Below are 18,729 nucleotides of genomic sequence, written 5' to 3'. Positions count from 1 at the left end.
GCAGCCACCAAGCCACACAAATATGTTAATAAAATTATAAAATATATCGAACCTAGTAATGTCAAGGCTGCATGCTGAGGAACCTCTGTTTAAAATGTGCCATATTAAAGGGACAGCCTACTTTAAAATGTTTATTGTCTAAAAAAGATAGATAATCACTTTATTACTCATTCCCCAACCAACACTGTTATATTAATACACTTTACCTCTGTGATTACCTTGTATCTAAGCCTCTGGAGACTAACCCGTATCTCAGTGCTTTTTACAAACTTGTATTTTAGCCAATTAGTGCTGTTATCTGCATAACTCCACAGGAGTGAGCACAATGTTATCTATATCGTTCACATGATGGAAGCCTTGGAGCAGAAAGTTTCCTCTGAGCTACCAGCATGTAGATTTCCATTTTCAAACTGGCCTGGGTCTGGACTGGATTAGGTCTGGGCATATGACATGATCAACCTGAAGAAGGACGTACTCAATCACGAGAAACAGCCGCCCTCCTAAAAAAACGTGTTAACTAATAATCGAATAAGGATGCTTAATTATATTTGTAACATCCAATATTTCATGTTAAAAGCATCAATGCCAATGCACAATTTTGCTCTACACATAAATGTCGGTGCTGTTATAATAATCATGAAACAAAAATGAAATGTTTAAAGCAAACATAATCAAAATACTGGACAAACCGTATATTATTGGCCAAAGAGGCTTATAGGCAATTCAATAAATGTAAATGTTCTGTTCTTTATAGATTCAGAAAGAGCATGACATTTTAAACAGCTTTCTAATTTATTTCTATTATCAAATTTTCTTCATTCTTTTGATATCTTTTGTTGAAAAGCAGGGACATAAGCTGAAGGGCTTGCACATGCTAGGAGCACTATATGGCAGATGTCTTGCAATTATGTTTTCCATTTGCAAGGGCATTAGATGGCAGCACTTTTCTATTTCATGTAGTGCTCCAGGCAAGTACCTTAGGGACTCTTCAACAAAGAATATCATGGGAACGAGGAAAATTCGATTAAAGAAGTAAATTGGAATCTTTTTAAAAATTGCTTGATCTGTCTGAATCACAATTTTGGGGTTTCATATCCCTTTATGAACCTAGACTTTGTAAATAAGGAGTGGTAAACCGAGCACTAAGACATCAGCACTACTTCAAAATGCTGCTCCTGCAGTTGGGGACCTTTTCAAATATTGGTCCAAATATGTTGAATTCTGACATATCTGCCACTTATGCTGGTTAGATTGGAATTTAAGGTTTAATTTAAACTGATGCATGCTTATTTACAGGTTAAATGAGGAATGACACCCTTTTTTGGGTCAGCATTAATTCTAGGTGCCACCCCCCCCCCCCATGTAAACCACAACAAAATTTGCAGAGCCAAGAGTACATTCCATAAGATCCCCAAGTGCTTTGACAACATTGTGAAAAAGTACTATTTGTCCAAGAAGAATCAGTTGCTTGTTCTATATGTAAGTTTTATAGACTACCATATCTCATCCCTATAGATTTCACAAATGTAGAGGAATAGAGCAAAGGTGTTTAGTACAAAATAGGGGATTACAGATGCACTGATATCAAATGTAATAGATAGAAACGTTACTTATCTTTCAGGGTGGTTATAATATATACCATCACCAACACACTTGATATTTAATCCCCAAGAATTGTATGTTATGGCGCAGCTCCAAAGCACATAGCCCCACAGGGTTCCTCTACCCCTGGAGACAAATGAAAGATGCAGGAAAAACGAATCTTGAAGTTACAAGCCAAATGGTATTTTCAATGCATGGAACATCAATACACACGTCAATATGGCAAAGTAACAGTACTCCCCTTATAGAACAGTAGGCAAATACCTTATAAATTGTAGTTGCTCCAGCGGTACTCCACGTATCTCACCGGACCGCAACAATGGATTCCACACTGTAGAGAGGAAGCTACTATCGATCCCTGGTCCTGCAAACTGCTGGCTGCTTTCCAAATCCACCAGATCCACAGCTCACAGCCGTATGTTCAGTGCTCACTTCGGCCCAGACATGTAAAACAGCATAAACAAAAGAAATAGGAGCACCTGACAACAGCCGTTAGTAGTGAATTCAAATTTAATGAACAGGGTATGCCATCGCAACATGCGGTATACAGAAAACAGAGTATACACAGGGACAGTGTCCCTTTTAAAAAGTCAGTTGATACAGAGGAGCTTGAAATAGTGAGTGTAAGCAGAGCTGGTAATTATTTTTTTTTTATTTTTTTGCTCTGTAAATTTATATAAGTAATATGTTACATCTTAGGAAGTCAAGGTCTATGTATACTTATATTTAATCTAACTAATAGCTATGATTATACAGTGCCTCACTAGGATATTGTTTTTACTCTTTTTCACCCTGCTTAGACTTGAAGGGGTTAATTTTTATTGCCTCCCAGGCCTATAAAAGGTTAGAGTATAGACATAGACGTCAGTCTATGAGTAAGTGCACCTGGAGGCGCGAAACATGTTAGACTTCTAGTCTCCTTCACTGCCTGTCTGCATGTGTTGTTTTTACATGGGACTTCAATAAAGTATTGTATTTGTTTTTAAACATTCACCGGTTTATAGTGCCTGCCTATCCTTTCTATTTGTGCATACCTTTGCTGTTTGATCCGCCGCTACAGGCTAGGTCAGGTGAACTTGCCCATTCAACTCTCTTGGGCTTCCGGTTCAAGCCCAGCTTGTCATGGTTGCGGCTTTCTTCACATTGGCAATAAATACAAGTAGCACTTTGCTATTTCCAAACCACTTTTTTTCAAAATGAGCGCTAGTTACATTGGAACACTGATATCTTTCAGGAATCCCTGAATATCCATTGACATGTACAAACATTTTTTTTAGAAGACAACCCAAAGTATTGATCTCGGCCCATTTTGGTATATTTCATGCCACCATTTCACCGCCAAATGCGATCAAATATAAAAAAATTGTTCACTTTTTGACAAATGTTTTCACAAACTTTAGGTTTCTCACTGAAATTATTTATAAACAACTTGTGCAATTATGGCATAAATGGTTGTAAATGGTTCTCTGAGATCCCCTTTGTTCAGAAATAGCAGATATATATGGCTTTGGCGTTGCTTTTTGGTAATTAGAAGGTCGCTAAATGCCACTGCGCACCCCAGGTGTATTATGCCCAGCAGTGAATGGTTTAATTAGGGAGCATGTAGGGAGCTTCTAGGGTTAATTTTAGCTTTAGTGCAGTGTAGTAGACAACCCCAAGTATTGATCTAGGCCCATCTTGGTATATTTCATGCCACCATTTCACCGCCAAATATGATCAAATTAAAAAAAAACTATTTTTCACAATTTTAGGTTTCTCACTGAAATTATTTACAAACAGCTTGTGCAATTATGGCACAAATGATTGTAAATGCTTCTCTGGGATACCCTTTGTTCAGAAATAGCAGACATATATGGCTTTGGCATTGCTTTTTGGTAATTAGAAGGCCGCTAAATGATGCTGTGCACCACACGTGTATTATGCCCAGCAGTGAATGGTTTAATTAGGGACCTTGTAGGGAGCTTGTTGGGTTCATTTTATCTTTAGTGTAGTGTAGTAGACAACCCAAAGTATTGATCTAGGCCCATTTTGGTATATTTCATGCCACCATTTCACTGCCAAATGCAATCAAATAAAAAAAATTGTTCACTTTTTCACAAACTTTAGGTTTCTCACTGAAATTATTTACAAACAGCTTGTGCAATTATGGCACAAATGGTTGTAAATGCTTCTCTGGGATCCCCTTTGTTCAGAAATAGCAGACATATATGGCTTTGGTGCTGCTTTTTGGTAATTAGAAGGCCGCTAAATGCCGCTGCACAGCACACGTGTATTATGGCTAGCAGTGAAGGGGTTAATTAGGTAGCTTGTAGGGAGCTTGCAGGGTTAATTTTAGATTTAGTATTGTGGTGGTGGGTAAAGCGCCTGGACTGTGCACTAATGGCTTCAAACAAAGGACGCCTAGCCGGCCAGTCAGTAGAAATAGATAGTAGGTAGTTAGAAGCGCCAAAGGCAGGTGCAATCGATCTAATCTAAATCTATACGAGAATATTAGGTATACATAAAGTTTAATATGGTCAAAGTATTAAAGTAGGCAATAGTATAAAATAGGTGGAGAAGATATTCCTAGGCGCCAAACTGGGAGGCTAAGGTATACGAGAATTTATTACAACATAGAGTACAGGGTATTAAAATCGATACAATGTGTAAAATACGATAATAAAATACAATGTGTTTTTTAAAAAAATAATAGGCATGGATCCACGCTATTGCAATAGTAATAAAAAACGAATTTTAAAATATAAAATGTACTATAAACAATATGACAAGATACACAGTTCAATTCTCGAGAGACAGCAGTGTCAATGTATGTTATAAAGTGAAATAGTGCAATACTCCGGTGTGCTAAAAAATGTGTTGGTAGCAATCAATAAAAATCAATAAAATTCAATAAAAAATGTTTCCAGTGAGTGTGAATAGTGTTCCAAAAAAACAAAACGCAAAAATAAGGTTGTAGTCAGTATAAATGTTGATCCAAAAAAGAAGAAAGTCACAGCATAGGTCCAAAATGAATCCGCTGGAGTACTTCTAAAGATGTGTATCCAAATGGTATTAGTGTGGTTGCAGGTGTCCAATGGATGTGTAATAGAAGTGAAACCAAATAAGAACAATAATAGTCAATAGTGTCCAAAAAAATAAGTCAAAGAATGTCCCTTGATAGGGGTGTTGCCAGCCTGGGTAGGCAGGTGAGGTGAAAAAAAAGGGGCACAATGAAAAACAGTGCGCAATAAAAATAAAAATATAAAGGAAACAGCACTGGTAAGCCTTATTCTAATTGGAGGAACAAATTGTGAACTTTCTACACATTGTATTTTATCTTTCTCTTCACAGGTTTTTGTTTCCTTTATATTTTTATTTTTATTTTTATTGCGCACTGTTTTTCATTGTGCCCCTTTTTTTTCCACCTCACCTGCCTACCCAGGCTGGCAACACCCCCATCAAGGGACATTCTTTGACTTATTTTTTTGGACACTATTGACTATTATTGTTCTTATTTGGTTTCACTTCTATTACACATCCATTAGACACCTGCAACCACACTAATACCATTTGGATACACATCTTTAGAAGTACTCCAGCGGATTCATTTTGGACCTATGCTGTGACTTTCTTCTTTTTTGGATCAACATTTATACTGACTACAACCTTATTTTTGCGTTTTGTTTTTTTGGAACACTATTCACACTCACTGGAAACATTTTTTATTGAATTTTATTGATTTTTATTGATTGCTACCAACACATTTTTTAGCACACCGGAGTATTGCACTATTTCACTTTATAACATACCTTGACACTGCTGTCTCTCGAGAATTGAACTGAGTATCTTGTCATATTGTTTATAGTACATTTTATATTTTAAAATTCGTTTTTTATTACTATTGCAATAGCGTGGATCCATGCCTATTATTTTTTTTAAAAAACACATTGTATTTTATTATCGTATTTTACACATTGTATCGATTTTAATACCCTGTACTCTATGTTGTAATAAATTCTCGTATACCTTAGCCTCCCAGTTTGGCGCCTAGGAATATCTTCTCCACGTATTATTGTATTTAGGTGATAACTAGGTATCACCTTCCTGGGCCAATAAGGTCTAGTGGGCGCTGGGATTATCTTTGTATTGTCAATAGTATAAAATAGGCAATAAAAATAAGCAATTAAAATGATACAATAAAAAATATATATAAAAAATATATAAAAAATATATATATAAAATATATAGGGCACAATAAAACAATAAACTGGTGGATCCACCCAGCTAGCAGTTAAATAAATATATATAATAGATATGTGCATGATCGAAAAGTTTGTTTCGGTTCGGTTCGGGTCGATTCAGAGTTTTTTGAATTTCTATAATGAGACCCTGGGCACATATGTGTACTCCTAGGATGCTAGACCACACGTGTTACAGTGTGAGTGTGGAAAAATAAGATGAAAAAATATATATATAAAGAGTTAGTAAAGAAAAAATATATAATGGCAACAATCAACAGTTAATTGATTGAAAAAATTGAAAAAATGACAAATGAAAAAATTGTGTGAAAAAAACACAAGTGGCAATAAGTGTCAAAAAATGGGTGTCACAATTGTGTGATGTTGACAAAAAATATATAACAGAAGTGTCAAAAATTAGTCAAAAATTAAAAATAAAAATAAAAATAAGTTGTGAGTGATATCCAAAAGTATACAAGTGTCACAATCCTGCTAAAAGTTATAATCCAAGAGAAAAGTTACAAAAAAGGTAAACACAAACTTGTTTCTTGGTGGTAAGAAGTGTCGTGGTGTAGTATATTTATTTTCCTAGTGGTGAGAAGTGTTGTGGTGATCCTGATAGTGAAAATCTTGTGATGGTTATCCTATTGGTCCTAGTCCTCCGTTGCTGATAATGTCCTGTAAACATAAAATAACATGTACAAGATTGTCCAAAATAGTGTTAAAAGATTAGAAAAGAGCTTACCAGCTGCTTGTCAACGCGTTTCGGCCCAGCTATGTGGGCCTTTATCAAGACTGGTATTGCTTGTATACTGGCAGCTTTATATACCCCATTTGTAATTAAAATCACTATGGACAGGTGAAAAAAACGGAAGTGGGGAAAACCGGAAGTCCTACAAAGTTTGTTTTAACAACATATTTCTTTATCCTTCCAAATGTAAATATATATAAATGTTAATCATATACATGTGAAATATAGTAAATTGCAAATATATGTGTTCACTTCAAAGTGACTTATATTTTACCATTGTGCATTACGATTTTAATAGCCAGTGAAAGTCGTTTCTTACATACATACATAGTCTCTGCGATCGCTATTTAGCGTTGTTTAAACCCTTCAATGCACAATATGAATATGATTATGAATGTTAGTCCTTACGTAAAATAGCAGGTAATAAAACTGATGCAAACAATTTATATGAATATGGGTGAATCATATGATTTGTGTGAATATGGGTGAATATTAATCCTTAAGGGAGATGACAGAAACCATATACTTATTACCGTTTCAATCTTAGAGTTCATTCAATTTCACGGGTCGCATATTTTCGTACAACTTTAATCAGAATTGCGTATACATACTTAGACAGCTTCCAGTCCAACGTATACTCTTTCTTTGGACAGCTTCTAATCTTATAGTAATAACATATGTTATCCAGCCGTGCCCGGCTTTTAATATTATATAGCCAAATGGTTATCATATCTAGTACGTGCATTTTGCCTTCTGATACAAACGATTTGTATGAAAACTTCCGTTTTTTTCACCTGTCCATAGTGATTTCAATTACAAATGGGGTATATAAAGCTGTCAGTTTACAAGCAATACCGGTCTTGAAAAAGGCCCACATAGCTGGGCCAAAACGCATTGACAAGCAGCTGGTAAGCTCTTTTCCAATCTTTTAACACTAGTTTGGACAATCTTGTACATGTTATTTTATGTTTACAGGACATAATCAGCAATGGAGGACTAGGACCAATAGGATAACCATCACAAGATTTTCACCATCAGGATCACCACAACACTTCTCACCACTAGGAAAATAAATATACTACACCACGACACTTCTCACCACCAAGAAACAAGTTTGTGTTTACCTTTTTTGTGACTTTTCTCTTGGATTATAACTTTTAGCAGGATTGTGACACTTGTATACTTTTGGATATCACTCACAACTTATTTTTATTTTTATTTTTAATTTTTGACTAATTTTTGACACTTCCGTTATATATTTTTTTGTCACCATCACACAATTGTGACACCCATTTTTTGACACTTATTGCCACTTGTGGTTTTTTCACACAATTTTTTCATTTGTCATTTTAAAAAAAAATTCAATCAATTAACTGTTGATTGTTGTCATTATATATTTTTTCTTCACTAACTCTTTATATATATATTTTTTCATCTTATTTTTCCACACTCACACTGTAACACGTGTGGTCTAGCATCCTAGAAGTACACATATGTGCCCAGGGTCTCATTATAGACCTTAGACTAGACTAGTCCAGTTTTTTATATATATTTAACTGCTAGCTGGGTGTATCCACCAGTTTATTGTTTTATTGTGCCATATATATTTTATATATATATATTTTTTATATATTTTTTATTGTATCATTTTAATTGCTTATTTTTATTGCCTATTTTATACTATTGCCTACTTTAATACTTTGACCATATTAACTTTATGTATACCTAATATTCTCGTATAGATTTATATAAGATCGAATGCACCTGCCTTTGGCGCTTCTAACTACCCACTACCTATTTCCACTGACTGGCCGGCTAGGCGTCCTTTGTTTGAAGCCATTGGTGCACAGTCCAGGCTCTTTACCCATCACAGCAGTACTCACATTCACACTCCTAGCAGGGTTAATAGCGGCCATATTAATATGTATATACTGGTAACTTTAAGACAAGAGATAGATTTCGACTTTTCTGTTAATAATGCTAATATAACTGATGATGATCATATAGATACACAGACACTCTTTAAGGAACTAGAAAAATTACTCATATCAGAGGTTAAATATAAAGCGGAGGTATCATTTTTAAAGAAATGTCTAGAACTTAAAATTATCCCTAAAGGTCTACTAGTGAATAAAGAATGTGCTTTCCCAATTACGGAAACACAATTGTCCACTAAATGGAGGGAAGCTCTGATTAAAGTATCTAGAACACTTATGAACATTATCATAGAATATAGGGAGACCCTTATCGAGAGTATTGATAAAGATATAAAAGAGAATGAAGAAATTCTAACAAACCTAGAAAACTCAGGAACAGATATTTCAGAAGGGAGAAATACTATTATTAAGATGGTCACTAAAATTAGGGAAGATGTCATCAATAAGAAAACAAAGAAACTAAAAAGAGAAATGGAAGAGAAGAAAAAAGTAGAGGATAGCTATACAACTGAAGAAATGATCGAAGAAGAAGAAGGTATTATCAGTTCAAGAGAGATATATAATGAAACATCAGAGAAGGGCGATCCTAAGGGGCATAGACCCAGAATACATGAAGAGAGAGGACAGACCAGAGACTTCACCCACCGACAAGGCTTTGGAAGAAGGAATTCTAATCGAAATTGGCAAAGAAGGGAAGATGATAGATACCATGCCCCACAGAGGGATACACACAGAAATTGGTACCCCAGAAGACGGGAGAATAGACCATACTATAATCGCCATAATTATGGAAATTGGGAAAATCCACAACATAGGAATGAATTGAATTATGAAAGAAGAAATTGGAATCATGAAGAACAACAACATGGTTGGGATTCTACAGACGGAAACCTGAGACCAAATGGATTAGAAGAAGAAAAATATGATTATTACAACGGGAGAAGAGATTTGAGATGGAATCAGCAGGGCAGATATAGATACTACGAAGATTCAAGGCCATATGGAAGGAATCAGAATAGATATTATGATGACTATAGACCATATGATGAGAGACGTGAAAGAAGAGATACTGAGAGAAGACCTCAAGATCCTCCTAAAAGGAGATATTCAAATATCTACACTGAAGGGCAAGATGATCAAGACATACACGAAAGAAAGAGGGGTGAACAAAAAAGAATAGGGGATAAACAGTTAAGAATACCGATCCAGAATAAACAAAGGGGGGTACAAGAAGAACAGATACCCTCAATATTGGCTTTTTTAGAACAAAACCAATCTGTTGCAAAGAACAAAGAGAGGAACTCATAGAAGAGGAAGAGACTAGAAGAAAATACCCTATCAAAGAAAAGAAGAACACTCACAGAGGGAATAGAGGGGGCAAAAGACTAAATAAACAGAAAATAGAGACTGGAGCAGTGACAAAGGAAAATGAACAACAAAATACAAATGATGGGATATTCAATCTAAGCTCATATAAATTGTCCAAAGAAGAAAGTGAAATACTACAGTATGGACTTTCATTCGCTCCTACGAGGAGTCTAGACAAATTCCAAACCTTTGTAAACACAAAGTAGTTTATTAGAAAGTTGACCCTTTAGAGGTTCTTTCTGAAGTCTGCATTAGATATGACCATACCTAAAAGTTATAGTATGGCCACAAATCTAGATCCCTTTATACACACAGACCTCAAACCGAAGTCAAAGTTTTATCCAACCAGCAATAAAGGGAGTGCTATTGAAGCATTTGATACTATAGTATGTAAAGAAATAAAAGACATCAAACCTAAAGATCTAAGGAATATGAAACATAATCTTTCAAGAAAACAAATGGAAACGATTAAAGAATTGGAAAACAACAAAAAACTGACAATAAGACCTGTGGACAAAGGCGGAGGGATTGTGATATTGAATAGTGAAGACTATAGTAGAGAAAATAGAAGGATTCTAGATGACGAAGTGACTTATGGAAAGCTCCTCAACAATCCAGTGGAACAATATCAGACTGAACTCAAAACACTACTTAGAAAGGCAAAAGATCTGGGCATTCTGAATGAGAAAGAATTTGGATACATCAACATCAAACATCCCATCACCCCAGTACTATATCACCTACCTAAAATCTATAAGAGCCTCCAGAATCCCCCAGGGAGACCGATTGTTTCTGGAATAGGCTCACTCACCAGCAATCTTTCAGAGTATGTGGATAAAATACTACAAAAATATGTAGACAACTTCGGTCATTTCTGAAAGATTCCACACAGGTATTGAATATATTGGAACACATGGGAGGAGGGATATATTCTCGCAATGTGTGATGTAGCGTCGTTATATACGAGCATTCCACACAAGGAAGGATTAGAAACAATCAAATACTATTTGGAGAAGGATCCAGAGATGCCAGAAGAACAAAGCACATTCATGTTGGAAAGTATACAATACATCCTTTCCCACAATTACTTTTGTAATGAAAATAGATACTACAAACAGATATGTGGAACAGCTATGGGGACCAGGTTCGCGCCGAGTTACGCTAACCTTTACATGGGTAGATGGGAGGAGGTCTTTTGGGACTCTTGCCCAGCGAGCGTGGACCTGGTCCTCTACCAAAGGTATATTGACAATATACTCATTGTTTGGAAAGGGACAATTGAAGACCTTGAGCACACGATAGAGGTGATGAATAGAAATGAATATAATTTAAAATTCACACATGAATATAGTACAATAGGAATCAATTTCCTAGACCTCAGGATCGAAGTAGTAAGTGGAAAATGGAGCACCTCAACCTTTTTTTAAAGAGGTTGACAGCAACAATTATATTCATAATTTGAGCTGTCACCACCAGAGATGGAAAGAGAACATCCCAAAGGGACAGTTCTTGAGGATCCGAAAGAATTGCTCCGGTCCAGAAAAGTGGGAGGATCAAGCTAAACAATTGAAAAAGAAATTCATAGAAAGGGGATATGATGAAAACCTTTTAGATCAAAAACTTGAAGAAGTAGGGAAAATAGAGAGGAAAGAGCTCTTAAGATATAGAAGTCATAACAGACATATCAACGAAAATGAGGCACTAAATGTACCAATGATCACCGAATTTAGCAGCAACAGACATATTATAGAGAACATCTTTACCAAACACTGGGCACTGCTAAAAGAAAATGAAATCATTGGAGACAAATTACCTGGAAGACCAACATTTGTCTATAGAAAAAACAACAATCTAAAAAACAGGCTAGCACCAAGTATACAACATAATAAAAATGTAAAGACAATGGACATCTATGGTAAAAGCATTAAAGGCTTCTTTCCATGCCCCAGCTGTAAGGCCTGTAAATGTGGTAAAAAGACGACAGAATTTCATTCTAACCATGCACAACAAGAAGCCTTCAAAATTAAAGACCTTATACGATGCAGTGATAAGGGAATAGTCTATGTAATAGAATGCCCTTGCAAACTACAGTATGTGGGGCAAACTTCGAGATGTCTGAAAGACCGAATACGAGAACATCTACTAGCAATAGAAAAACATAGCAAAGAAACTCCTCTCTATGACCACTTCACGATGAAACATCAAGGCAATCTAAAAGATGTCAAGTTTTGGGGTATACAAAAGATCAAAAAGAATTGGAGAGGCTGGGATTTCGAGAAGAAGCTACTGTCAGCAGAATCAAAATGGATATTTCACCTGGACTGCCTATACCCCAAAGGACTTAACAACAAAGAAGATCTAGCGCATCTTCTCAATTTCATTTAAGTGATACACATATATGTTTTACCTTACTAATATGTGTTTATGTCATACAGAAGTTGAAATTTGACTAAACCCCTACAAGTAACTAATCCTATAATTTACCCATGGTTTGATCCTCTCTTGACATTTAGATTCAAATGACTAAGAAATTTATCTACAACTAACGAGGAAGCTCCAACAACTTTAAGTTATCGAATCCAAGAATCATAACTTGATAATATTCCTTAAATACTATCCGCCCATGAAATGTAATCCCTCTCTCAACTTGAATCCTCTGTCCCTTTTTTGAACCATGACAAATTTCTTAAGGATATATAGATTATACAAGAAATGAGTCTATAGGTGTTAGCATTCTAAACCTATTAACTGATGACTAAATCAGCATCCATCCAAATAGGATCCTGCTTTATATACTCCAAAGTGAATTATCAACCATAGAGTCGAACTGCAAGACTCCCTTTTCCTCTCTCCTATGGGAATCAACTTCTTATAAGATCATAGATCCAAGGAGTCTACATTTCCGAACTTTATCACTAGTTTTGTATTGATATGGCAATCCCTTAGACCGACTCAGAAAGTTAACATCTCAAGTGCCTATATGCACAGAAAAAATGTTTAAATAAGATTCCGGAGTTATTACTTTTAAATCAAGATTTGGATCAAGTCCTTTAGATTTAATAATAGATCCCCTCCTTTTTTCTACACACATACTCATAGTTTAAGGGATATCATTACTCTGATTTTAGAAGTGATGATCGAAAACCAAGGAATTTACATGATTTAATTACATGATTTAGTAATACAATAGAACTGCCCTATATGCCCATATCCCTGCCAACCTCAAGTTATTAGGCTAATATGGCCAGGCTGTGAATTTATAGACTGATGTTTCTAATAAGGAACCAGCACATTTAAAAACATAACTCTCAGATTGGACTTATTTCCAGACACCTTGTATTTATCTTCTGGGCTGCGGGTTCGTAAATAGTACATTCCAAGATCTGTGACAGGACCCACAGATGATAATTTAAAAATAGGAGCGAGGGGCGTGTCTTAGGAGCCGCCATGATTAGACGCTTTCTCTAACAGCTCTAGATCCCTGAAGGAGATTACATAGCTTATATAACTCTCAACTCAGACGACATATTCCTCTCTAGTGGATTTTGACATGTGAAGTTCTACTGAATCTGAGGATACTTTTTTCATGGAGATCACTTCTACGGATCCATAATAAAGTAAAGCTCTTTAAGTCAATCAGGGCGGCGGCTTTTCTTCATCATCATAACCCCCCCGGCGAGCCGGGTGAAGCTGAATCATATAGTTATTCTACTGGGTGGCGAAAGTAAAGGTAGCCATGGATGGGGACTCGAGTCACACAATCCAAGCTCTTTTGGCAGCTCTAGCACAGAGAGTCGACGATAATTTCACTCACCTTCTATCTCTGGTGAAGTCCAGCCCACAGCAACAGCCGAGAAGGGAGTATAAAATGGCTGCCGAAATGGTGCAGGATACGCAGCATGTCAGTTTGCAGTGTATCTCATGTGAGACAGAGATAACTCAACATGTTGTAGCCCGGGAGCAACAGTCGTGCACAACTTGGCAAGAGGCCACTAGATGGTCCCCGGGAATGAAAGATCTGGTCATCGCATCTACTACAGAATTGACCGGGAGTGGGGGAGCCTCTTGGGGGAAACACATACCGATGCGGGTGGATGCGGCCGGCCATCTGAAGATCTATGAGTCATACATGGACACGGTGACGACCGGAGTTTTAAATTCCCCCGGGAGGTCCCCATTGCCTGAGTCGAATATGAAATTACTCATACCTGCCTATCCTCGCCCATTACCTCACCTGGGCTCCCCTGGAAGGTCCTCCTCAGTTGAGATAGAGGGGATTGTGTTAGCAGGCTTCTACTCTCACCCCTTTCATTTGGACGATCAGTGTTACCAGGGGAAATACTCCCGACAGTGTATGTTCTGCATATGCATCATTCTGAGATCCTGCCATAAGTTATGGAAGCCAGATTGCACCCGGTTGGGGATTGGGTGACTTCTGTTTGTCATCTAAAATCTGGCAATGGAGAAGCCTAATAGTGGCATTTGGTTTCCCATACGATATTGCTCACCCCTTTTTTTTTTTTTTAGTTTAAATTCATATATGGGACTAGAACATCTGTATTTAACAACTACTTGATTGGAAGTTATTTATGTATCAAATTTACTTTAATATCTTATTTAATATGTTGATATGAGATTAGGCTGCCAACCTTTTTTTTTTTTTTTTTTTTATTGCCCCTTCAAACTAGGACCATTTGCTTTTTATGTTAGCTCTGGGAACATGCTGGACAGTACACCCACCCTTAGTATTAATGATAGACACCCATGAAGTGGACCATACATTAGTGACTTTCCTTTCCCTGCCCCCCATTGGGGAATATGGGACAGGGAACATACTTGATATTTATTTACTTTATACATCTTTTAGTGTCCTAACTATACTAAAAGGGAGCTTACTCTCACCTGGATGGGGATTAGGTAACTTTAGACTGACATTTACAACCCAGCAAATGGAAAGCATTATCGCGGCATTTGGTTGCACATGTAATACTGTTAACTCTTTTGTTTAAACTTGATTTCACGTATGGACACTGGATCATTTGCATTTAGCAAATATTTGACTTGACCTACTCATGTATCAATGTTACTTATCTAATTTAAAGTGTTATTATGGGTTTAGGCTGCTAATCTCCTTTAGTGCTCCTACAAACTAGGGCCAATTACATTTTATGTTGGATCTGGCAGCATAGTGGACAGCAAGTCTACACTTAGTTTTAATAATAGACACTCACAGAGTTAAATTTACCCTGGTGTCTCCCTCTCCCCTCCACCCCCACCGCGGAATATAAGAAAGGGACCATTCTTGATATTCATTCATTGGCTTCTGCTTTTGATTAAGTAACCACCCAAAACATAAATATATTTTATTATATGTTCAGTTTATTTTATTTTCATTTACCCAATAAGGTGAATTTTTCAGTGGTATTCATCCACTATTTTGCACCTACACACACAAGGATATTACCTCTCAGAACCAAGAATATGTTATGGCTTCCAAGGGCAATTTTACAGTTTCAATCTAATAGTCAGCAATTTATGTTTTAGAGGTACTAGTTTTGAGTTTTGAGCTATCCTATAAGTTAAGAAAAGAGGTATCAAATTATTGTTGTTGCACTTTAGGTTCGGCATAGTTAATAGAGGTAACATGTTTTACTATATTGTATATGAATATTATATGTTGCCTTCAGTTTTTTCACTATTAGGCAATTTTATGTAGTACTTATGTGTATTAGGCCTGACATGGTCATCTTGAACATTTCCTTTTCGCATTTTATAAGTGTGATAATGCCAAATGTATGTTTTACCCGAAATACCTCAATAAAAAACTTTGATATAAAAAAAAAAAAAAAAAAAAAAAAATAGGAGCGAGTATGTTAGTAACAATCTCTTCTGTTCTACAAGCGAGACTAGGAGTCTGCACCCTAATTCGCAGCTCCCAAGACTTTAGAAGGCCTCTCTCTTGTTTTCCCTCTTAGTCCAAGTTGACTAACCAAACACTCATATTTAATGGAACTTGCCTCTCTCTCCCGAGACCACAAAAGTATATTAAGACACTTACCCCTATTGCTTATATACAAGATTGTTTATATACAAGGTTGTGTACATATTAGAGTGCTTATATACAAGTTTGCTTATATACAACTTTGTATTGCTTAATGTTTATAAACAAGCTTGTCGCCAATGGTCATATACTTGTTGTAAGTCTTATAGCGGTTTAAACATTTTATGTTGACAGTTTTAGATATACATAGGGGGTTTATTCACGCTGACAATCTGTATATGAACCCCTATTTCCTTTCTTCTGTACTCCTTGCTATAGAATTTAATACAAGGATTCCATTTAAGAACTGAACCAATCACATGAACACTCTGAATTCTTTTCACGGTTTAACTTAAATCCATCATTCCCCACTACAGCGGGCCAGCATTATAGGTTGCGGTTTTTTAAACCAGTATCTGTAGCTTGTATAATTATGGCATCCTCAATACCTAAACACAGCAAGCTAAATGCCGGGTTGACACATAGCAAGACTTTTTTCAGCTATCAGCTGTATTGTGTAAACACGGTACGAAGGCCAATCAGGCTTCGTTTACGGCAAAAAATAAGCCAATCAGAAGGCAAAATGTCCGTAATGGAGATGATAACCATTTGGCTATATAATACTAAAAGCCGGGCACGGTAGGATAACACATGTTATTACTATAGGATTAGAAGCTGCCCAAAAAATGAGTATACGTTGGACTGGAGGCTGTCCAAGTATGTATACGTAATTCTGATTATAGTTGCACGAAAGCATATGTCCCGTTAAATTGAATGAACTTTAAGATTGAAACGGCAATAAGTATATGGTATCTGTCATCTCTCTTAAGGGTCAATATTCACCCATATTCATACAAATCGTATGATTCACCCATATTCATACAAACCGTTTGTATCAGTTTTATTACCTGTCATTTTGTGTAATGATTAACACTCAGAATCATATTCATAATGTGCATTGAAGAGTTTAAAGGGTTAATATTCACCCATATTCATACAAATCGTATGATTCACCCATATTCACACAAACCGTTTGTATCAGTTTTATTACCTGTCATTTTGCGTAATGATAAACACTCACAATCATATTCATAATATGTATTGAATAGTTTAAACAATGCTAAATAGTGATTGCAGTGTCTATGTATGTATGTAAGAAACGTTTTTTCAAAAATAATGATGTGACAAGCACACACGCACCCTCCATACAGCTCTATAGTCAGCTGTTGTCTAACACATAAACAGAAAACAAAGACCAATCAGAATTATGAATCGCCCGTTTTTTACTTAAATGCATTATTCCCCACCACAGCGGGCCAGCATTATAGATTGCGTTTTTTTAAACCACTAGCTTTAGCATGTATGATTATGGCATCCTCAAACACAGCAATCCAAATGCCGGGTTGACACATAGCAAGACTTTTTCAGCGATCAGCTGTATTGTGTAAACACGGTACGAAGGCCAATCAGGCTTCGTTTCAGGCAAAAAATAAGCCAATCAGAAGACAAAATGCCCGTAGTAGATATGATAACCATTTGCCTATATAATATTAAAAGCCAGGCACGGCTGGATAACACATGTTATTACTATAAGATTAGAAGCTGTCCAAAGAAAGAGTAAACGTTGGACTGGAAGGCAGCTGTCTAAGTATGTATACGCAATTCTGATTAAAGTTGTACGAAAATATACGACCTGTGAAATTGAATGAACTCTAAGATTAAAATGGTAATAAGTATATGGTTTCTGTCATCTCCCTTAAGGATTAATATTCACCCATATTCACACAAATCGTATGATTCACCCCTATTCATATAAATCGTTTGCATCAGTTTTATTACCTGCAATTTTACATAAGGACTAACATTCATAATCATATTCATATTGTGCATTGAAGGGTTTAAACAACGCTAAATAGCGATCGCAGAGACTATGTATGTATGTAAGAAACGTCTTTCAAAAAATAATGCTGAGACAAGCACACACGCCCCCTCCGTACAGCTCTATACAGTCAGCTGTTGTCTAACACATAAACAGAAAACAAAAACCAATCAGAATAAAGAATCCAGTAAGCCTGCTTCCAATCACTGGCTATTAAAACCATAATGCACAATGGTAAAATATAAGTCAGTTTGAAGTGAACACATATATTTGCAATTTACTATATTTCACATGTATATGATTAACATTTATAAGGATAAAGAAATATGTTGTTAAAACAAACTTTGTAGGAAGTTTCCTCACTTCCAGTTTTTCCACCTGTCCATAGTGATTTCAATTACAAATGGGGTATATAAAGCTGCCAGTTTACAAGCAATACCAGTCTTGATAAAGGCCCACATAGCTGGGCCGAAACGCGTTGACAAGCAGCTGGTAAGCTCTTTTCCAATCTTTTAACACTAGTTTGGACAATCTTGTACATGTTATTTTATGTGTACAGGACATTATCAGCAATGGAGGATTAGGACCAATAGGATAACCTTCAAAAGATTTTCACCATCAGGATCACCACAACACTTCTCACCACTAGGAAAATAAATATACTACACGACGACACTTCTCACCACCAAGAAACAAGTTTGTGTTTACCTTTTTTGTGACTTTTCTCTTGGATTATAATTTTTAGCAGGATTGTGACACTTGTATACTTTTGGATATCACTCACGACTTATTTTTATTTTTATTTTTAATTTTTGACTCATTTTTGACACTTCTGTTATATATTTTTTGTCACATCACACAATTGTGACACCCATTTTTTGACACTTATTGCCACTTGTGGTTTTTTCACACAATTTTTTCATTTGTCATTTTTT

The sequence above is a fragment of the Bombina bombina genome, chromosome 2 (genome assembly GCF_027579735.1).
Source record: "Bombina bombina isolate aBomBom1 chromosome 2, aBomBom1.pri, whole genome shotgun sequence".
NCBI classification, from domain to species: Eukaryota; Metazoa; Chordata; class Amphibia; order Anura; family Bombinatoridae; genus Bombina; species Bombina bombina.
Note: the sequence above shows the minus strand (reverse complement) of the source record.